Source organism: Cebus imitator, unplaced genomic scaffold (genome assembly GCF_001604975.1).
Source record: "Cebus imitator isolate Cc_AM_T3 unplaced genomic scaffold, Cebus_imitator-1.0 Scaffold9, whole genome shotgun sequence".
Lineage (NCBI taxonomy): Eukaryota > Metazoa > Chordata > Mammalia > Primates > Cebidae > Cebus > Cebus imitator.
The window spans coordinates 12,364,359-12,370,272 of NW_016107324.1; the positions used below are offsets into that span (position 1 = coordinate 12,364,359).

Genomic DNA, 5,914 nt, shown 5'->3' on the forward strand with positions numbered 1-5,914 from the left:
ACGGGGTTTCACCATGTTGACCAGGATGGTCTCGATCTCTTGACCTCATGATCCACCCGCCTCGGCCTCCCAAAGTGCTGGGATTACAGGCTTGAGCCACCGCGCCCGGCCTGAGACTCTGTCTTTAAAAAAAAAAAATAGCCAGGCATGGTGGCATGCCTGTAGGCCCAGGAGGCTGAGGCAGAAGAATTGCTTGAACCCAGGAGGCAGAGGTTGCAGTGAGCTGGGATTGTACCACTGCATGCCAGCCTGGGCCACGTAGTGAGACCTTGTCTCAAAAAAAAATTAAATGGAAAAATTGATACATAATTAATATTTTGTTTTGTTTTGTTTTGTTTGAGGCAAAACCTCACTCTGGTGCCCAGGCTGGAGTGCAGTGATGCAATCTTGGTTCATTGCAACCTCCGCCTCCTGGGTTGAAGTGATTCTCCTGCCTCAGCCTCCCGAGTAGCTGGGACTAAAATTAGCTGCCATGCCCAGCTAATTTTTGTATTTTTAGTAGAGACAGGGTTTCACTATGTTGGCCAGGCTGGTCTCGAACTCCTGACCTCAAGTGATCCACCTGTCTCAGCCTCCCAAAGTGCTGGGATCACAGGCATGAGCCATCGCACCTGGACGACAAGTTGTAAGTTTTTAAATTGAGTGCTGTTCTGAATAATGTGATAAAATCTTGTGTCCTCCCTCTCCATCCCACCCAGGATGATAATCCTCCCTTTTTCCAGTGTATCCACACTGTAAACTACACTCACCCAGTAATAACTTAGTAGCCATCTCAGTTACCAGAGCGTGTCACAGGGCTTGTTTGCAGGAAATCCACATTTTACTTAATGATGAGCCCAAAGTACAAGAGTAGTGATGCTGCCAATTTGAGTTTGCCAAAGAGAAGCCATAAAGTGCTTTCTTTAAGTGAAAAGATGGAAGTTCTTGCTAAGAAAAAAAAATATATTATGCTGAGGTTGCTAAGATTTAAGGTAAGAACAAATCTCCCCATTCGTGCAATTGTGAAAAAAAGAAAAAAAAAACTCATGCTAATTTTGCTTTTGCACCTCTAACTGCAAAAGTTGTGGCCACAGTGCATCGTAAATGCTTAGTTAAGATGGAAAAGGCATTAAGTTTGCAGATGGAAGAAATGAACAGAAACATGTCAGGTTCAGTATTTTCTGTGTTTTCAAGAATCCACTGAGGGCCTTGGAACATACTCCCTGAAGGTAAGGGTAAACTACTGTATGAGGTATCTAGAGTAGTCACATTCACAGAAACAGAAAGCAGAAGGGTGGTTGTTGCTAGGGGCTGGGAGAAGGGGGAAATGAGGAATTGTTAAATGGGTATGGAGTTTCAGTTTTAGTTCTGGAGATTGGTTGCAGGGCAATATGAATGTACTTAACATTACTGACTCATACACTTAAAAGTAGTTAAGATTGTGGCAGTCGCAGGTGCATCGCTCTCTGGTTCAGGTGTGCGAGTGTTGGCCACGATCTCTGCGCTGGGATGAGCCATGCTCCCAGTGGAAGCAAGGGAACCCAGCCGCAGCAGCCATGGCCAGTACAGTGGTAGCACTTGGACTGACCATTGCAGCTGCAGGATTTACAGGCGGTTATGTTTTGCAAGCCATGGAGCATATGGAGCCTCAAGTAAAACAAGTTTTTCAAAGTCTACCAAAATCTGCCTTCAGTGGTGGCTTTTCCAGAGGTGGGTTTGAACCCAAAATGACAAAATGGGCAGCAGCATTAATACTAGGTGTAAGCCCTACTGCCAATAAAGGGAAAATAAGAGATGCTTATTGACGAATTATGCTTTTAAATCATCCTGACAAAGGAGGATCTCCTTATATAGCAGCCAAAATCAATGAAGCTAAAGATCTACTAGAAGGTCAAGCTAAAAAATGAAGTAAATATATCATGAATTTTAAGTTCATACTAGTTTATGTATATGAGTATTTTTATAATAAAATGCCTCAGAGCTACAGTTTTAAAAAATGATTTAGCACAAACTAAATCTCAAAGCCTTGGTATAATTTTGTTGTTTAAACATGGGGATTTTAAATTAGACTATAGTTTAGAATATTTGCATATTAATTATGGGCAAACACACACCATTTGAAGAGGAATATTGTTCATTCCTCGTTTAGCAGATGATTTGGGACCTATGTCTACTCTTCAAGGCAAAGTGAAGATGACAGTCCTTGCTCTCAGGGAGCCCCCACTTTAATGGGAGGCCAATAAACTGGTAATTGGGCTATGTGATAAATAGTATGATAGAAATTCGCTCAAGCTGTTCAAGTACAGAGTCTTATGAGGTAAAAAAGGCTGTTCCAGGTATAGTCAACTGGCCCAGCAACTTGGATAGTTGGAACCTTGTATTTAAAAGTGAATTTAGCCACAACTTAGACCTAAGAAATTGACCTAGGGGTGTGGGTGGGTGTGTATGCATTTTATTTACATACATATATTTATAAACAGAATATTTATTTCATACATTAAAAATAGTATGATAAAGATTTTAGAGTACGGGTCTGGCACAATCACAGCTCATTGCAACCACAACCTCCTGGGCTCAAGCAATCCTCCCACCTCAGCCTCCCAAAGTGCTTGGATTACAGGCATGAGAAGTATTTATTTTGTATTCAGCTAGCCCCTAAAAGGTACTGACCATTTATAAATTATTCCTTCAGTTGACTATTTCTTGAGAAGCTTCTGTAATTGTTATGATTAAGCTTAAACACTGTTAGCAAAACTGAAATATCAAAATATTCAATTTGGACTATTAAGAATTTATACACTAATAAATTTAAATGATGTTTTTTAAAAAAGTAGTTAAGATTGTAAATTTTATGTCATGTATATTTTGTTCCAATTAAACATGTTTTAGGCCGGGCACAGTGCCTCACACCTGTAATCCCAGCACTTTGGGAGGCCGAGGCAGGCTGATCACCTGAAGTCAGGAGTTCGAGACCAGACTGGCCAATGTGGTGAAACCCCATCTCTACAAAAATTAGTCAGGTGTGGTGGCGCATGCCTGTAATCTCAGCTACTCAGGAGGCTGAGGCAGGAGAATCCCTTAAACCCAGAAGGCAGAGGTTTCAGTGAGCCAAGATTGCATCATTGCACTCCAGCCTGGGTAACAAGAGCCACACTCCATCTTCCAAATAAATAAATAAATAAATAAACATTTTTAAGTATTTGTAAAAAACACATGGGTTCATAAAGGAAAACAATTATATTTAAATATAATTATCAAAATATTAAAAATTTTTATGGTATAGTAACTGATTTTCATTAATGCATTAAAGATCTAACAGCAAGTTTAATAGCAATTATAATTACAAAGTGTGCTCAATGCAAACAATATTTAGATGTATCTTCAACACTTGTAATGTAAAATTAAAATATCTGTTATTTCTATTCATAAGAACACTGCAGTTACTGCCAGTATCAGTGATTTGTTGCCTACATTCACAATTAAATGAGGTGCTAAATTCCTGTTAGAGGTTAGTGAAAATACTGATGTAATTTTGGCTGGGTGTGGTGACTCATGCCTGTAATCTCAGCACTTTGGGAGGCCGAGGTGGGAGAATCACTTGAGGCTGGGAGTTTGAGACCAGCCTGGACAACATGGCAAGATTCTGTCTCTATAAAAAATTTAAAAATTTGCTAGGTGTGGTGGCACACTCCTGCAGGTACAGCTACTAAGGAGGCTGATGTGGGTGGACTTCTTGAGCCCAGGAGTTCAAGACTGCAGTGAGCTATGATTGTGCCACTGCACTCCAGCCTGGGTAACAGAGGGCAACACCCTGCCTCAAAAATAAATAAATAAATATGTAATTTTTTTTCCTTCCAAGTTCACAAACTCCCTGAATTCTATGATCTGTAGGCTCTTTTCTAAGCCGAGGATTTATCATCAGTCCTTAGTGTTTGACACATTCCTAACTTATTCACTGTCTTACACTTCCAGGCAACTGTTTCACACTATTTTCACACCTCAACCCCCATCACTCCTCCCTCATCCTCTCTCTCAGTTTCTTCCTACTTCAGTGAGAAAAATGGAAGCAATTTAAAAAAAACTTTTTTCAGACTCCCACCACATCTACCTAACCTCTGCATCTGCACCCACCTTCTCTGCCTGTGGCCTGTTACTATAAATGAACTGCCCACACTCTTACTTAAAGCCAGTCCTGAGTAGATCTCGTGACCTCAAACTTATTCAAGGGCACTACTCCAGTAAATCTTCTACACCATAAAAATTTTGGAGATGTTCTAAAAATTATTACCATCAACATAGAACATGCTATTTCTCCCATCTTAAAACTTTTTCTTGATTGTATTTCCCCACCATGACTTCTATTTCTCTGTCCCCATATTAAGCAAAACTCAGGTTTCTTTCTTTTTTTTTTTGAGACGGAGTATCACTCTGTGGCCCAAGCTGGAGATCAGTGGCATGATCTCAGCTCACTGCAACCTTTGCCTCTGGAGCTCAAGTGATTCTCCTGCCTCAGCATCCCAAGTAGCTGGGACTACAGGTGCCTGCCACTATGCCTGGCTAATTTTCATATATATATATACATATATATGTATATATATATATTTTTTTTTTTTAGTAGAGACAGGGTTTTACCATATTGGCCAGGCTGGCCTCAGACTCCTGACCTTATGATCTTCCCGCCCCAGCCTCTCAAAATGCTGAGATTACAGGCATGAGCCACCACGCCTGGCCAATTTTTTTTGTATTCTTAGTTCACCATGTTGCCCTGGGTGGTCTCGAACTCCTGAGCTCGGGCAATCCACCCACCTTGCCTCCCAAAGTGTTCGGATTACAGGTGTGAGCCACCAGGTGCCCAGCCTCATTTTTTCTTTTTTTTTTTGAGACAGAGTCTCGTTCTGTCTCGCCCAGGCTGGAGTGCAGTGGCACGATCTTGGCTCACTGCAGCCTCCACCTCCTGGGTTTAAGTGATTCTCCTGATCTCCTGTCTCATCCTCCGGAGTAGCTGGTACTACAGGTGTATGCCACCACACCTGGCTATTTTTGTATTTTTTTTCACTTTTTTTTTCTTTCAGTCTGTGCTTATCCATTATATTTTTGCATTTTTAGTACAGACGGGTTTCACCATGTTGGCCAGGCTGGTCTCAAACTCCTGACCTCAGGTAATCTACCTTGCTCTGTTGCCCAGGCTGGAGTGCAACGTCACGATCTTGGCTTACTGCAACCTCTGCCTCCCAGGTTCAAGGGATTTTCCTGCCTTAGCCTCCCAAGTAGCTGGGATTACAGGCGTGTGCCACCACGCCCAGCTAATTTTTGTATTTTCTTTCTTTTTTTTTTTAATAGAGAGAGGGTTTCACCATGTTGGTCAGGCTAGTTTCGAACTCCTGACCACCCTGGCCTCCCCAAGTGCCATTATAGGCGTGAGCCACTGCACCCAGCCTTGGTCAATTCTTAATCTTCATTTTATTTGACCTATAGACAGAATTTAATGTAGTTGATCACTCCCTTCTCCTTGAAACGTTTTCTTCCCTTGGCTTTCAAGATGTCATACTCTTTTTGTTTGTTTGTTTTTTTGAGGTGGAGTCTCGCTCCATCACCCAGGCTGGAGTGCAGTGGCACAATGTCGGCTCATTGCAGCCTCCGCCTCCCAGGTTCAAGTGATTCTCCTGCCTCAGCCTCCCGAGTAACTAGGACTACAGGCATGCCTGGCTAACTTTGTGTGTGTGTGTGTGTGTGTGTGTGTGTGTGTGTGTGTCTGTGTGTGTTTAGTAGAGATGGGTTTTTACCATGTTAGCCAGGATGGTCTCAATCTCCTGACCTTGTGACCCGCCTGCCTTAACATCCCAAAGTGCTGGGATTATAGGCGTGAGCCACCGGGCCAGGCTTTTTTTTTCTTTTTGAGACGGAGTCTCATTCTATCGCCTAGGCTGGAGTGCAG

General features: G+C 42.2%; 1 pseudogene; it reads left to right on the top strand.

Moving 5' to 3' along the window:
- Window positions 1-1,434: 1,434 nt before the first annotated feature.
- Window positions 1,435-1,914, top strand: LOC108316256 (annotated as a pseudogene).
- Window positions 1,915-5,914: the final 4,000 nt, after the last annotated feature.